General features: G+C 38.9%; 2 long non-coding RNA genes across 2 annotated transcripts in view; one reads left to right on the forward strand and one right to left on the reverse strand.

The window, feature by feature from the left end:
- LOC103350737 (uncharacterized) overlaps nt 1–16,647 on the reverse strand; it is a 91,373-nt gene that overhangs the window by 62,691 nt on the left and 12,035 nt on the right. Inside the window, exon 3 of the long non-coding RNA XR_007909133.2 lies at nt 1,952–2,029. This is a non-coding gene — a long non-coding RNA (uncharacterized lncRNA). The remainder of the gene's footprint in view (nt 1–1,951; nt 2,030–16,647) is intronic.
- LOC103350738 (uncharacterized) overlaps nt 1–16,647 on the forward strand; it is a 411,608-nt gene that overhangs the window by 10,894 nt on the left and 384,067 nt on the right. The window lies entirely within an intron of this gene.

Consider the following 16,647-nt stretch of genomic DNA (forward strand, 5'->3'; position numbering starts at 1 on the left):
GGCATTCCATATAGGTGTTGGTTCGAGATCTGACTGCTCAGCTTCTAATTGAGCTTCCCTCTATGTGCCTGGAAAAGCAGTGGAAAATGGCTCAAGTGGAATATGGCCCAATGGGAGACCTGGAAGAAGCTCCTGGCTCCTAGCTTCAGCCCAGCCAAACCCTGGCCCAGTGCAGTCATCTGGGGAGTGAACCAGTAGATCAAAGATCAATTTCTATCTTCCTTTTGTTGTAACTCTGCCTTTCAAATAAAAAAGAAAATAAATACTTAAAAATATTCCAATGTGGTGGTTATATCTATCTATTATCTATCTATCTATCTATCTATCTATCTATCTATCTATGAGAGATAGTTCAGGCGATCTGTATAGCATGGTAACCATTGTTAAAAGGATAGGTTCTGTTATCACAACAAAGTGATAAGCATGTGTGGTGTTACATATGTTATTTGTGCATTCTAAAGTAGATACATATTTCAAAACATTGTAACTGATAAACATATATACTTTTATATTTTTCAATAAATAAATTAGAGAAAAAACTTTGTGAGGAAAAGAATTTTGTCACAGTCCAGCATTATAATTCTTTTTCAGGGTGTTCAATGCTTTCTCAATATAACAACAAATTAACACCTGTGGTGCTGGCTTTCCATATGGGCACTGGTTCATGCCTTAGCTGCTCTACTTCTGACCCAACTCCCTGCTAATTGCCTGGGAAAAGCAGTGGAAAATGGCACAAGCATTTAGGCCTCTGCCACCCACATGGGAGAACCAGATGAAGTTTCTGCATCCTGGCTTTGGCCTGGCCCGGCCCTGGCCACTGAGGCCATCTGGGGAGTGAACTATCAGGTGGAAGCTAACTTGCTCTATGTCTTTGTCTCTGATTCAAATAAAAAATTAAAAAATAAACTCATCCTGAAGTCTTTATGATTGGGAAAAATCTGAGCCTTTTTTCCCCTCTTCTAATTAGGAAAGGCAGCATATTTTTAACTGGACCTGTGTGTAGATAAGAAGTATCTTTGCTCCCCCACTTTCCTCATTCTTTTGTGTAAGGTATGAGTGTGCAGAAGGGAGTGTGCCTGAGAAACTACTGGAACTCATAAGAATTTGGCAAAGTTGCAACACACAAAAATCAATAACATTTGTGTACACAAACAATGCTCTGGTTGAGAAAGAACACATAAGATCATTCCCCTTTACAATAGTACAACAAACTTAAATACCTTGGGATAAATTTAACCAAGGACATAAAAGATTTCTTTAATGAAAATTATAAACCAGTAAGGAAAGAAATAGAAGTATACAAAAAGAAATGGAAAATCTTCCATGTTCATGGGTTGGGAGAATTAATATCATGAAAATGTTCATATTACCCTAAGCAATTTTCAGGTTCAATGCAATCCCAATCAAAATGCCAATGACATGCTTCTCACATCTAGAGCAAAAATGGCCCTGAAATTCATGGATACACAAGAGACACTGAATAATTAAAGCAATCTTAAACAAAAACAAAATTGGAGGCATCACAATACCAGATTTCAAGACATAGGGCAGTTATAGTCAAAACAGCCTGGTACTGATACAAAAATAGGTATGTGGACCATTGGAACAGATTAGAAACCCCAGAAAATTCACATATCTACAACCAACTAATCTTTGACAAGTGAGCTGAAATCACCCCCTAGAGAAAAGAAAGTCTCCTCGACAAATAGTGTTGGAAAATTGGATCTCTGCATGCAGAAGTATGAAAAAAAGCTCCATACCTTACACTGTTGGTGGGAATGTAAACTAGTACAACCATATGGAAGACAGTATGGCCATTTCTTAGAAATCTGAAAATTGCTCTATAATATCCCTGAGCCATCACTCCTGGGAATTTTCCCAGAGAAAATGAAATCAGAATATGAAAGAGTTATCTGTACCCCCATGTTTAGAACAGCTCAATTCACAATACCTAAGATATGGAATCAACTGAGATGTCCATCAACTGATGACTGGATAAAGAACTTCCTGGTTGAAATATTACACAGCCCTAAAAAAGAATGAAATATAGTCTTTCACAACAAAATAGATACAATTGGATACTATTTCTTAGTGAAATAAGCAAGACTCCCCCCAAATAAACTTTTTTTCTTTGAATTATAGAAACTAATATCTAGAATACCAAAAAATATATATGAATGAAGTTGACATTTTGAGATTTGATTATTGTTTATAGCCCATGTCTATACTTCTGAGGAACAAGTGGTCTTTTTACTTACAACTTGTTGAATTTTTTTTTTTTAAGATTTATCTAATTATTTGAAAGAGTTACACACAGAGAGAGGTATTCCATCTGCTGTTTCACTCCCTAGTTGGCTACAAATGGGTGGAGCTGCACTGATCTGAAGCCAGGAGCTAGGAGCTTCCTCCAGGTCTTCCCACATGGATGCAGGGGCCCAAGAACTTGGACCATCTTCTACTGCTTTCCCAGCCCATACCAAAGAGCTGGATCAGAAGTGGAGAAGCTGGGACTTGAACTGGCACCCATATGGGATGCCAACACTGCAGGTGGTGGCCTCACCTGTTATGCCACAATGCCAGCCCCTTGTTGAATTCCTTATATAGTGGATGATTAAACTTGAGATTATAATTTGAATTTGTGTAATTGCCAAAAACTCAATGAAAAATAAGGAAAGAGGAGAGAGAGTGGGAGGGAAATCTGTTCCCTTAAATAAATAAATAAAACCATAATACAAAGATCTCCAACTCTGCCAAGAAGTCAGAATAAGACATACTCAGGCAATTTTAGTTTTACAGTCCTCCAACTGCATAAAATAACCAACTGGGTATATAATTCAGGCCTGTTAAATTACCCAGTCTTCACATGAGAATTAGATGGTACCTATCTATTACCTAGATATAATTTCTAAAATATTAAAATGATAAGAGAGTGTGCAATCAGATATGGTTTAGGAAATACATTTGCTAGCTTTGCACGGACAAAGTCTTGTCATTGCTCTGGGAATAGTTCTAACTCCTGTATGACTAGAATCTTTGGCACATACTTGTATATTCCCCACTAAGAAAATTATCAACCATATTGTGGGTGGCCATTATATTTTACTTAATAGATGTATTTTACCTTCTACTTTGTGGATAAATGTGCTTTATGATCAGAATTAAAGGAATGCTTATCCCTAATTATACCTGATCTTTCACTTTGCCAAAGAAGATTAGAATAGTATTACAGAGCTTATTCAACTATGATATTGTGATAGATTAAGAAATACAAAGGAGGGCCAATATTGTGGTACAGCAGGCTAAGCCACTGCTTGTGACACCAGCATCCCATTTTAGAGCATTGGTGTGACTAACAACTGCTCTGTTTCTGATCTAACTTCTTGTTGCTGTGCCTGGGGAAGTGCTGCATGATGGTCCAAGTGCCTGGGCCCCTCCCTGCCACCCTCATAAGAGACTTGGAGGCAGTTCTTGGCTCTGGGTTATATATTGATTAGCCCTGGTCATTGTGGCCATTTAGGGAGTGGACCAGCCTCGCAGATGGAATATTCATTCATTCATTCTCTCTCTCTTTCCCTCTCTCTCTTTCTCTGTCTCTCACCTTTCCTGTCACTCTGCCTTTCAAATAAATAATTAAAAGAGAAAGTCTCTCTCTGTCACTCTGCCTTTCAGGTTAATAAAGACAAGTAAATAAACCTTTTTTCCAAAACCTTTTAAAAATTTTACAGGCATCTTGTCTCAGGTACTGGTATAAGAGTTTCTAAAATGCTTGGAATTTTCAGAGTGATAGAAGTAAGAGTAGTGTCTTTTTTTTTTTTTTAATCATAAAAATCCCTTCTGACTAGACCTGAGCCTGTGCTAATCAGGTGACTTGGCAGGCTCCTGCATAGCTTCAGGATTGGGGCCTGCTTGCCAGAGGGGTTCCCAATGTGAAAAGAGGGCTGGAACATGGAACCCCCCACTTTGGTTTCTGGGGAAGGAAGAGAAGCTAGAGGTTGAATCAGTCACAAATGACAAATGATTTATTCAGTTTAATGGAACCTTCATAAAATCCCCAAAATGGGGTTCAGAGAACTTCCAGGTTGGTAAACACATGGAAGTACTGGGAGGTAGCATATCTGGAGAGGACATGAAAAATCTACTCCACTTCTCATACACTTTGCCCTGTTTATCTTTTTTTACATAGCTATTTCTGAATTGTATCCTTTAAGGTAGACTGGTGATGGCAAACAGTTTTCCTGAGTGCTGTGAGCCATTCTAGCAAGTTATCAAACTTGTGGAAGAGGTTTTGGAAGGCCCAATTTATAGCCAGTTGGTGAGAAGCTCAGAGGTCAAGGATTTTGGAATGGGTGGGTGGAGCCCTATGAGAAGGAGTTCTAAACTTGTGTGGTCAGATGTAAACTCTGAGTAGTTAGTGACAGAATTGAGTTGAATCATGTGATACCCAGTTAGCATGTGGAGAGTTGCAGTGCAGCTATTGGTGTGGACAGAAATCTTACTAGTAACCATGTTGATTTCTTCTAAGAATTATTTTCTTAAAGGGCTTGCAAATTGCTGTCTTCCCAATATTTTTTTTTCATTTGCAGATATCACTTATTTAATATTCATTAATATTCATCTTCTCTTTAAGATAGATTAGCATTTTATTAACTATCAGTTTTGTAGCTCTTCTTCTCATAGTCATATTCTCTCCAAAATGGTTGCTGGCATTGTTTATGAGAAGTATTGTAAAAAAATAAAATGTTTGGATCGAAAACATTTTGACTGAATATTTCATGTATGCACTAGTCAGTTTTTTGTCACTATAACTACCTGAAATAACCTACTTAAGGAGGAAGGTGGTTAATTTTGACTCATAGTTTTGGAGGTTCACAGTCCCAGATCTGGCAGATCCCATTGGTTTGGACTTCTGGTGAGGCCACAGGATGTTGATGGTGGGCTGTTTGCAAAGGAATGATCTCATTGAGATCTGGGAAGAAGGGAGAGAGAGAGCGCAAGCAACTGGACCTTACTCAGGCTTTTATAACCATTCCTCCCAGAAGAACTACCTCTCAAAGGCATGCCCTCAATGACTAACAGCCTCCCATTATGCACACCTCTTTGACACTGCAATTGGATTAGTTTCTACCCTCTCAGCACCATCAACACAAGACTGCATTTTTATTAATTAATTAATTAATTAATTTTTGTCAGGCAGAGAGAAAGAAAGGTCTTCCTTCCATTGGTTCACCACCCAAATGGCCGCTACAGCTGGCGCACCATGCCGATCTGAAGCCAGGAGCCAGGTGCTTCCTCCTGGTCTCCCATGCGGGTGCAGGGCCCAAGTACTTGGGCCATCCTCCACTGCCTTCCCGGGCCACAGCAAAGAGCTGAACTGGAAGAGGAGCAACCGGGACAGAATCTGGTGCCCCAACCAGGACTAGAACCCAGGGTGCCGGTGCCACAGGTGGAGGATTAGCCAAGTGAGCCACGGCGCCAGCCAATACTGCATTTTAATCATCTGTGATTATTAGGAGCTATATCCTATTTAAATCATAGAAATAAGTACTGAATTTATATAATAATCACTATTTATTTGGTGTTAAGTACTTGTCACTGGATTTCAATCCTCAAGTCTTGAGTTATGCTCATTTTATAATGGGAAGGACTGATGATTGGAGTGGTTAAGTAACCTGCTCAGTGTCATTAGTAAGTAACTGAGATGTTCTCAAGTGATGAAGATATAAAGAGAAAGGTGATGAGATGGGTACTGTGTTCTGAATGTTTCCCCAGAGAGTCACGTATTGAGCCTTACTCTCCATGTGGAGTCCTCGCGGTTGGGATGAGTGCATGGTTAAACAGGTGTGAGACAGCTGCTTCCTTTCTTTTTGGTCCTTCCATTTTTCCATGTGAAGACATGGCAAGAAGGCTATCACCAGGTACTGAATGCTGGCACCTTGAACTTGGATTTCTCAGTTTCCAGAATCATAATAAATAAATTCTATTATTTGTAAACTACTTAGTCTCAAGTACCTTATAGCAGTACAAGGGGACTAAGATAGTGGACGAGTAAAAATTAATGTGAAGAGTAGAGAGAAAAATTGACCATATTCAATATGATGCATAATATGTTAGGAGTATGTTACTTATCTTTAGTTAACTGAGTCTTAAGGCTTATTGTTCTTATATAGTTCCAGAGGAAATAAAAAATAATAAGGCATGTTTTTGCTCAAATATAATGGTACAGAGAAAATATGTTTCCACATACATCCCACCCCAATCTACAAGATGCCCACTTATAACTTTGCTGAAGGAGAATTTTTTTATGATGCATGGTTGGGACCATTTCAAACACTCCAATCCCAAATGTGGTCAAACAGGAATCAGATGAATTGTCAATGTTATTACAGAAAGATTCAAATTGGAAGATTGAAAAAAAAACCCCTAGATTCTATGAAAATAAGGATATTCATGTATGTGGGGGGTATTTTGAAGAAATAATAGTCGAATGGGTTCTGTATTTATATCTGATGACTCTCCACTGTGTCACCTATTACTTGCTAAATAACAGACATTTCACCCAGTACTCAATCAATTGTTGTGAAGCAGAAAGATGAATTGAAATAACTGGGACTATTTATTGGGAAAATGCAATTAAATGGTAGCATGTAAAACATAGCCAGTCAGAGTAATTAAGCCTTTTCTTATTCATAATTGTATTCATTTTTATAAATTCTCTGAAAGTTTAGGCTAAAGAAATCTTTGAGTTGTGCATTATTCAGCAAACTATAGATAGATCATACTTTTAGTAAGAAGTTGGAAATGAAATGCAAGCTCTATTTTGTTCTGTTGTGGCTTTAGTAGATACCACAGCATAATATAAGATTTGAAGTTCATTCATATGTTTTCATGTCCCAAGGCATTTTGTGACAGTGAGCCTTTTTATGGTCGGTCACTTTTTACACATCAGAAAAAGGCTGGGAGTGAAGTGCAAACAGAAGGATATTTGTATTCTTCGTGTAAATTAAAATGACAACTCCATTGGCTACCTGTAGAATGGTACCAACTTCTTAGCACATTTGAGAGTGGTGAAAGAACAAGGCTGATCCTAAAGATGCTCATGAAATTCTGACAGCTTACAGTTACACATGTCTGCTTGATGGATAGCAAAACAGCAAACTTTGTGAGGAAGTGTGTATCCAAACTGCATCTCTTTTGTTATTTTTAGGGTAAGTGTTAAACAAGCATTTCTTTTGAAATTCTGAAGCATTTCCTTACACATTCAATTTCTCATTGGGTTTGGAAGAAGCCTATGTAATGAAGGCAAATTTCAGGATAGCTGAAAGATATCTTGAGGAGACTTTGAGGAAAGAAGTTACCAAAGTTGATTAAAATTGGCATATAAGTTTTAATTTTTTAAAGTTTTATTTATTTGAAAGAGCAAGAGCGAGAGAGAATGAGAATGAGAATCCATTTATTTGTTTACTCCTTCAATGCTGTCAACAGTGGATCCTGGGCCAGGTGAAAGCTGGAAGCCCAGAACTCAATCTGGGTCTCCTGTATGGGTGGTGGTGACCCAAGTACTTGAGCCATCATCTACTGTCTCTCAGGGTTCACATCAGCAGGAAGCTGGATTGGAAGTGGAGTAGCTAGGACTTGGATTCTGATTTGGGATGTGGGTATCTCAAGCAAAGTCCTAACCACTGAGGCACAGTGCCTGTCTGGGAATATAGATTTTCCACTGGTCTCCCCAAATACTGGTGGACAGCATGCTTAGCCAGGTGGCAGAAGGAGAAAGAAGTGATGGCCAGAGCCTTTACTTTTCTGACAGGCAAGCTTGAATCTGCTACTTGAGGAAAGTTGGAGGGGGTGGATGATATTAGGTGGAACCCTGATATTTTGCTGCCAACAATCAGAAATGATGTAATCTACTCTCTGCCTTTCTAAACTCTATTTTTATTTTTTTTAAATTGCCTTTATTCCTTTATTAAAAATTTAAAAGTTTCAAAAAGCTCCTTTTCCCTCTACCCAAGGAGTTCATAATGGTATACAGAAACATGAATTCATTTTAAAAGAATATTAAAAAGAAAAAAGATGGTATCTGCAGACATTAGTCCAACTTCTAAGAAGTAGTACAATCCTTAGTCAGAGTCATAATGTTAGTAAAGTTGCCTTAACCACCAGAATTTGTAGCTTAATTCTTCCACTTAAGACCAAGGAAGGAAAGTTTCAACTCCTCCAAGGGAAACACTGTTCCTAAATGATGGTCCTGGATGAGTCCCCAAATTTTCTACTTGACATGTTGAATTTTTCTTTTCCACTGGCCCTTCAGATGTTTCTCCAGATGCATTACCATTATTTTCTACCTCTTTTGATATAAAGGTAAATGAAAACTTTCTTTGGATAGAGCTTGATATTGCAGTGTGACCTCTGACATTGAGAAATATTGGTTCATATGAAACTGAACTCTTAATCAGAATACTCCATAGGCATTCATATTTCCTGATGCCACAAGAAGTAAGTGTATAGATGAACTCAAAGGAACTAGGCAACAGTCTGCTTTCAGGACAGCCAGTTCCAACGAATAGTTCAAAAGTCTGTGGTTGCAGTTCGTCTACAAAATGTGCCTGTCTAACTTTGACCTGGAGCTAGAATTCAGTACAGGCTACAAACAAGTCTTGTAAACTGTGAGCAGACGCAAGGAGGAGGAGGAGACCTCTTAGCACATCAAAGATCTTCATGGCTTCAGATCTTGAACCAAAGTGTCACAGGAAGCAGGAAATCCTAAACTCTTTTTAGAAAAGGTTATTTGTTTGAAAGGTAGAGATAGAGGAGAGACAGAGAGACCAAGAAAAAGGTTTTCCTTCTACTGGTTCACTGCACAAATGGTTGCAACAGCCATGGCTGGGCCAAGTGGAACTCAGGAGCCTGGAATTCCATCCGAGTATCACATAGGTGACAGGCACCCACACACTACATCATCTTGGACTGTTTTCCCAAGCACATTAACACGGAGCTGGATTAGAATTGGAACAGTGGGGCTCAAACTGGTGCTCATATAGGATGCTGGCATTATAGGTGGCAGTTTAACGCTGTTTGTCCCAATGCAAGCCCCAAACTTTCTAAATCCTGTGTCTAATGATTTGATGTTTGGGGTCTATTACTAAGCAGACTAAGTTTCTGGGTACTGAAAGAATGTTCTTGCTTCTGGCAACTGATGAGTGTATATAGACATCAAGTAACAGACACGTGGACATGTGCTCAATAAGTTAATGAACTGAATACTGCGGTGAATACAATGGAATACAGTTAAGACGGAATGCCCCCATGAGAGTATTTCCAGCATGGAAAGCCAAGACACTGTGACAAACAATGACCTACATGAAAGATCTCTGTGAGTGAGATCCCAGTGGAAAGAACAGGCCATCAAAGAAGGAGGTACCTTTCACTGAAAGGAGGAGAGAACTACTTTGACTGTGGCCTTGTCTACATAAGATTGGAGTTGGTGAACTCAAGAGGCTTCCATAGCCTTGGCAGCTCATGATAAGAACCTCGGGTGATTACTGATGTCATAAATAAGGGTGCCAATTGTTAACAACAGGAATCACTGTGCACTTGCTCCCCTTGTTGGACCTCTGTCCTTAATGAGTTGTACTGCGAGAATTAATGGTAAAACTAGTCTTCAAACAGTACTTTATACTTTGTGTTTCTGTGTGGGTGCAAACTGTTGAAATTTTCACTTAGTATAGAGTTGATCTTCTGTATATAAAGATAATTAAAAATGAATCTTAATGAAGAATGGGATGGGAGAGGGAGTAGGAGGTGGGACAAGAGTGGGGGTGGAAAGTGGATGTGGGGGGAAGAACCACTATATTCCAAAAGCTGTATCTATGAAATTGATATTTATTAAATAAAAGCTTTCTTAAAAAAACTGAATGCCTCACATGAAGGAGGATATATAGTCCAAGAGGTAATGAAATGTATGTCAGGGTGGGCGCTGTGGTGTAGCGGGTAAAGCCGCTGCCTACAGTGCCAGCATCCATATTAGTGCCAGTTCAAGTCCCAGGTGCTTCACATCCAATCCAGCTCTCTGCTATGGTCTGGGAAAGCAGTAGAGGATTGCCCAAGTCCTTGGGCCCTGCACCTGTGTGGGAGACTTGGAAGAAGCTCCTGGCTCCTGGCTTCAGATTGGTGCAGCTCCAGCTGTTTCAGCCAATTGGGAAGTGAACCAGCTGATGGAAGACCTCTCTCTCTCTGCCTCTCCTCTCTCTGTGTAACTCTGACTTTCAAATAAAATAATAATAATAAAAGGAAATGTATGTGTGTCAGAGATTTTGGTATCCAAATACATATTTCTCTGTCTCTATCTATCTAGATATATGTGTGTGTGTGTGTGTGTGTGTATAGAAAATGTGTATACATATAAAATCTCTATATATATTTATCAACCAAAGAGGTCATACTTGAGTAATTCTACTAATTTGGCAACAAAACAATAGGTTTTATTTGGGGTTCCATGAAAATATGTTATCTGAAAATGTTACATGAAAATATCTACAAATTTTTAAAAAGATTTATTTATTTACTTGAAAGTCAGAGTTACACAGAGAGAAAAGGAGAGGCAGAGAGAGAGAGAGAGAGGTCTTCCATCCACTGGTTCACTCCCCAGTTAGCCACAATGGCTGGAGCTGTGCTGATCCGAAGCCAGGAGCAGGGAGCTTCTTCCCAGTCTCCCACATAGGTGCAGGGGCCCAAGGATTTGGACCATCTTCTGTTGCTTTCCCAGGCCATAGCAGAGAGCTGGATTGGAAGTGGAGCAGCCGGGACTTGACCCGGTGCCCATATGGGATGCTGGTACTGCAGATGGCCGCTTTACCCACTAAGCCACAGTGCCGGCTCCAGTACAAAAATTTTTTTATAATATATAGTAATTATAAATATCAGGAGTTCTTAAACAGTTGATAATCCTTATTGTTTGTAATGCTCAGATACTATTCTTATTAATTATTTGAGTTGATAGCTTCCAGTTCTGTAAAATTGTGATGCTTCAAATAGCTGAGAATATCTTATATGGTGGTTTGTAGAATATTATTCTTTTTTTATAGAAAACTTTTATTTAATAAATATCAATTTCAAAATATAAATTTTGGATTATAGTGCTTCTTCCTCCCATAACCACCCTTCTACCTGCAAACCATCCCATCTCCTACTTTCTCTCCCATCCTGTTCTTCATTAAGATTCCTTTTTGATTATTTTTATATACAGAAGATCAACTCTATACTAAGTAAAGATTTCAAAAGTTTACACCCACACAGACACAGAAAGTATGAAGTACTATTTGAAGACTAGTTTTCTCATTAATTCTCCTAGTACAACACACTAAAGACAGAGGTCCTAACTGGGAAGCTACTGCACAGTGACTCCTGTTGTTGATTTCACAATTGACACCTGTATTTATGACATCAGTAATCACCCGAGGTTCTTGTCATGAGCTGCCAAGGCTATGGAAGCCTCTTGAGTTCACAAACTCTGACATTATTTAGACAGGGCCATAAGCAAAGTGGAAATTCTCTCCTTCCTTCAGGGAAAGGTACCTCCTTCTTTGATGGCTCGTTCTTTCCACTGGGATCTCACTCACAGAGATCTTTCATGTAGGTCATTTTTTGCCAGTGTCTTGGCTTTCTATGCCTGAAACACTCTCATGGGACTTTTAGCCAGATCTGAATGCCTTAAAGGCTGATTCTGAGGCCAGAGTGATATTTATGGCATTTGTCATTCTGTGAGCCTGCTATGTATCTCCTTTTCTCCTGTTGGATCATTCTATCAATTATTATTAGTGGACTGATCTTATTTATGTGATCCCTTTGACACTTAATCCTATTTTTATAATCAGTTATGGTCTTAAACTGAACAATTTAACTAATTTTTTAATACTTATTTTTATTTGAAAGGCAGAGTTACAGGTAGAGAGAGAGGGGGGAGGATATCTTCCATTTGTTGGTTCACTTCCCAAGGACCACAATGGCTGAGGCTGGGCTGGGCTGAAGCCAGGAGCTTCATCTGGGTCTCGCTTATAGGTGCAGGTGCCCAAGTACTTGGGCCATTGTCCTCTGCTTTCCCAGGTTCATTAGAGAGCAGGATTGGAAATGGAGCAGCTGGGACTTGAATCAGCATTCATGTGGGATACTGGTGTTGCAGGCAGTGGGTCATTCTGCTGTGTCAAAATTCTGGCCCCTCTAGAGTATTATTCTTATAGAACTTTGAACTTTGATATGGGATTTAATTTTAATTATCTGAATATATAGTTCTTTCAATATTGTCAAGTTTTATGTATGTTGTACATTTCCAAAAACAAAAGGACCACCAAAAGAAATTGTCTTGCCAGTGTGTGTAGGAAAGCTATATTCAGGTTTTATTTTATTGGTCAACAGGTTGTAAATCAAACATAATCTTCCCATTATACTTTTTGAATGACAAAGTAGAAATGGTGTGGTAAACTATTAATCATTGATAAATATGTGGACAGTTCCCAATATGTGCACATATATCAGCAGAATTGGTTGATCCCAGAAGAGTTTTTACTTTATTCTGTGTTGGTAATTTTAATATAAATTACTATCTATTGGAAAGCTATATGCCAGGCACCAAACAAACGATGCACATGAATTATCATGAAACTTTCAAAACCTTGACTAAATGATAGTACTCTACAGATAGAACAGATGATAGTATTGCCATTTGGAAAGGGTATCATTTAGGTTAGACTTGAGAAAGAGAATTATTGAGTGATAGAGAATCATGGACTTATTATTAGGGTCAGAGCTTATTCAATAATGGGAAATAATTAAATAGTCTATATAATGCTATTGCTTCTGTATGTGCTGTGGGCTTTCTGTCAGCAGAAAAAGCAGTTAGACAAAAGAGGGACATAAAGTGGGTATTGGCAAGGGCAAACTTGACCCCTTGAAGATATACTATTGGCTGTGAGGATGGACTGGAATCAATACTTGTCCACCTCTAACTTCAGCGATGCAGGTGATCTGCAGGAAAAGCAGGCACTTCTCAGTGCATAGCTGCGCATGAAAACAGCTGAGACCTGAGATGCTGAAGTAGATGTTTGATGATGCAGAGACTTTGCTGCTGCCCTGCACCAACAGGTGAGCCTGCAGGCTGGGGATCATGTGCCTGAGCTGAGAACAGCATCTGCCCTAGCTGAGTTCAGAACATGCAAATGACTACCGACTTCTTCAAGTCTACATTCCTGAGCTTCTGCAAAGTACTTTTTGACCAACCCTAATCTGAATTGTACAAGAAGAATCCTTGGAAAGATTTATGGCTTTGTTAAATTGACAGACTGCAACTCCAGCACAGAAAGATCAAGCAGTTAGAGTCACATAGTTAATAATTGATACTGCCAGAATTCATATCCACTTTTGGCTAAAACTGGAGCCTAAGATATTGTTAGCCATAGTTCAAGGGGCGTATGGCCTTTTATTTTGGTGGTCATGAGGATGTCATTCAGGAAGTAATACACAACTCTTAGTGTGGGACACCTATGGATAATACAAAGAGCAAACAGACATAGTCCATCCCCTTCCAGAACTTATTCTGAGAACATAGATGGGAAGAACTAAGAGGGAGAAGACATAGATAGGAGAGAGTCAGCAGGAAAACTGCTCAGAAAAAGACAAGGCGAGAGAATGGAGAGAGAGGATGTGGCTATGACAGAAAAGATAGCTTGGTCCAGTTTGTGCTGGGAATGTGGTGGTGAATGACTTGCCATCCTTGCTGAAAGCAAGCTTGGAAGGGAAATTTGTTCATGACTGGTCCTTTCATTCATCCCTTGGGAACTAACCTGTATTCCCTGTGGTGATGTCACTGCAAATTATGAGTTAAGTTTTCCTGTGAAGAGGAAGCCCTTCTTGGTCCATTCATGCTGCTGTAACAAAATTCTATCAACTATGTGTCTTGTACACAGAACATGCATTGCTCACAGTTCTGGAGGCCAGAAAGCCCAGGTTGAAGTGCTGGTGGGCTGGGCATCCATCTGTTAAGGACCTAGTTCCGTGTTTGCAGAAGGCACCTACTCACTGTGTTCTTATGGTGAGAGATCCCAGCTGGCTCTTTGAGGTCCCTTTTTATGATAGTATCAACACCATTAATTACCTCCCAAAGGCACCATCTGTTAGTATCCTCACCTTGGGGAAGGGGAGGGTTTCAACAAGCACATTCTGTGGGAGCATAGCCACACAGACTGTATCAGGGCCTTTAAGCCTCGAATGCACACACCATGGCAATTTATATGCAGGTCAGCATTTCATTCCCACCAGCATTTCCTGTGAAAATAAAGTATTTTCTCTGGAGAAAATTCTTCTGAAAGTATTACAACTGTGTGGGAATCTCAGTATTCACATTGGTACTCAGCAGAGACACTAAAGGAATGCATAATCAATGTGGCATTTATTCAGTTCACATATTTGCATTAGAAATAAACCTATATTTCAAAATTTGGACCAAAATATTGTTTGATTTCTTTTAAACAATTTTTACCTTTTTGACTTACATACTAGCAATTAAATATTCCCGATTTTAATTTTCAGGGCTCTAGATGTATGAGAAATGTCCCATGGAGCACAAAAGCAATGAAGTTCTTTTGATTACTGTTGTTATTTATGGTTGAGACATGCTTCATTAAATAGTGCCTGTCTCATTATTGAAATAACTTAATACAGTTTGGCATGACTAATGGTTTTCATCAGCATTCATCACTGAATTATTTTCCACCTAAGAAATGAAGTTGGTATTCTGAATGTTGTCTGTGCAAGAATGAGGGAATCTTTTCCCTTTTCTTAAAAAATATATTGATTTTTAGAATCTTAGATTAACATTAATACTTATACATTTTTATGGGGTATAGTGCAATATTTCAACACATATGCCAGATATGGAATCTTATTACCAAAAAGTTACTTGATATGTTTTAGGAAGATGCCAAATCAATAAAAGATTTCTGTAGTGAGTAATGTGACAGTTATAATGACATACTGATTATCCTTCTATATCAAAAGTTAAATATCTAGAATTTTCTCTGATGCTGGCCAATCAGAAAGAAATAATCCTTTAGTTCTGTTTTGCAATTTTTTAAACATTTATTTGAAAGAGAAAATATTTATATATTTGAAAGGAAGAGTTAGAGAGAGAGAGAGAGAGAGAGATCCTCTATCAGCTGGTTCACTCCCCCAAATGGCTTCAATATTTGGGGTTAGGCCAGGCTGAAGCCAGGAGTCAGGAGCTTCTCTCAATGGGTACAGACGCCTAAATACTTGGGCCATCTGCCACTGCTTTCCCAGGTTTGGTAGTAGGGAAGCAGGGAGGTAGATCTGAAGTGGAATAGCTGAGAGTGGAACCAGCGGCCATATGGAATTCCAGTGTTTCAGACAGCAGTACATCTGCTGTGCCACAATGCCAGATCTAAAATGTTAAAGGTTTAAGTAAATATATTATCCTGATTTAACATTATATAAATATTACATATACATAAATATGTACAATTTTAACATGTCTACTAAAATTTTTTAAGTTCATGAAATTATGTATTGCATAAAAGCTATCATGGATTTCTACATTTTTGCACTAAATATTTTTCCTTTTAATTCCATTTTTTGCATGAACTTCTTAAAGTATCCTCATAAGTTTAAAATGAATGAGGATGCACACATACAGTTTAGCAAAAAAGCAGTAGAAGGAAGTCTATTGTAATGGAAAGAGAACCAACTGGGAATGAAACAATTTCGGTTCCAGGTCTGGCTTGATCAAGTGCTAGCTTTGATCTTGAGCAGGACACTCAGCAATCCACAAAATTACTTTCAATTCTAAGGTTCTGTGGATTCAGTAATGCAGTAAAATTCAGATAAATGAGGATGCATAACTCTACCTGGCATCATCAGGTACAACAAGGTAGGTGTAAAAAGCAATATTTTATGGCTTTTGAGATAACCCTTGACAGGAGTGTTGAAATTTAAAGAGGTAGCATATCATTACTTATAACATGCCAATCCTCTGAGTTTTGAACTAGTTGAGAAACCAGTAGAGTCAGATAATTAGGATCAAATGGCCAGCTATTAAGGCTGGGTTTGAGTATGTGGCTTGGGTGCTTCCTTAGTGGTAGAAAAGGTGATTATGTCTGACTGTTTTCTGTAAGTGTTTGCTTTGGGGTGATCCACCAGAATAATGTAAAGAAGCTGGACTCAGAATTACTGCCTGAACTCTGTGGAACCTGGGCATTTGAGTCAGAGGAATTGGCATGCCAGGAAGGGATTTGGGGCCTTAACACATGTGTCTTTACCACATGAAGTTTAGGAGCTGGTGGAGCAGGCCAGTGACTATGAGAGAAGCCTGTACCCATAACCATGGCTAGTGATTTGGAGGGGTATGGGTCTGAATTCAAAGCCTCATCATGTTTTTGTTAGTGCACCCTTCCTTGGTGTCTCCAGAATATTTTTTAATGTAGGCTGGAACTGCTCTCTGTGGCCCAAAGAAACCCTCTATTCTCGGCAGATCTGAAAAAGCAAGTACAGAAAGCCTGAGCCACACTTACACAATTCCCTTCTTTAATCTACCCAGTCATCTGAATCTCTCCTCCTTTTTTGGAAAATACAGAGGGTACGTGT

Source organism: Oryctolagus cuniculus, chromosome 8 (genome assembly GCF_964237555.1).
Source record: "Oryctolagus cuniculus chromosome 8, mOryCun1.1, whole genome shotgun sequence".
Lineage (NCBI taxonomy): Eukaryota > Metazoa > Chordata > Mammalia > Lagomorpha > Leporidae > Oryctolagus > Oryctolagus cuniculus.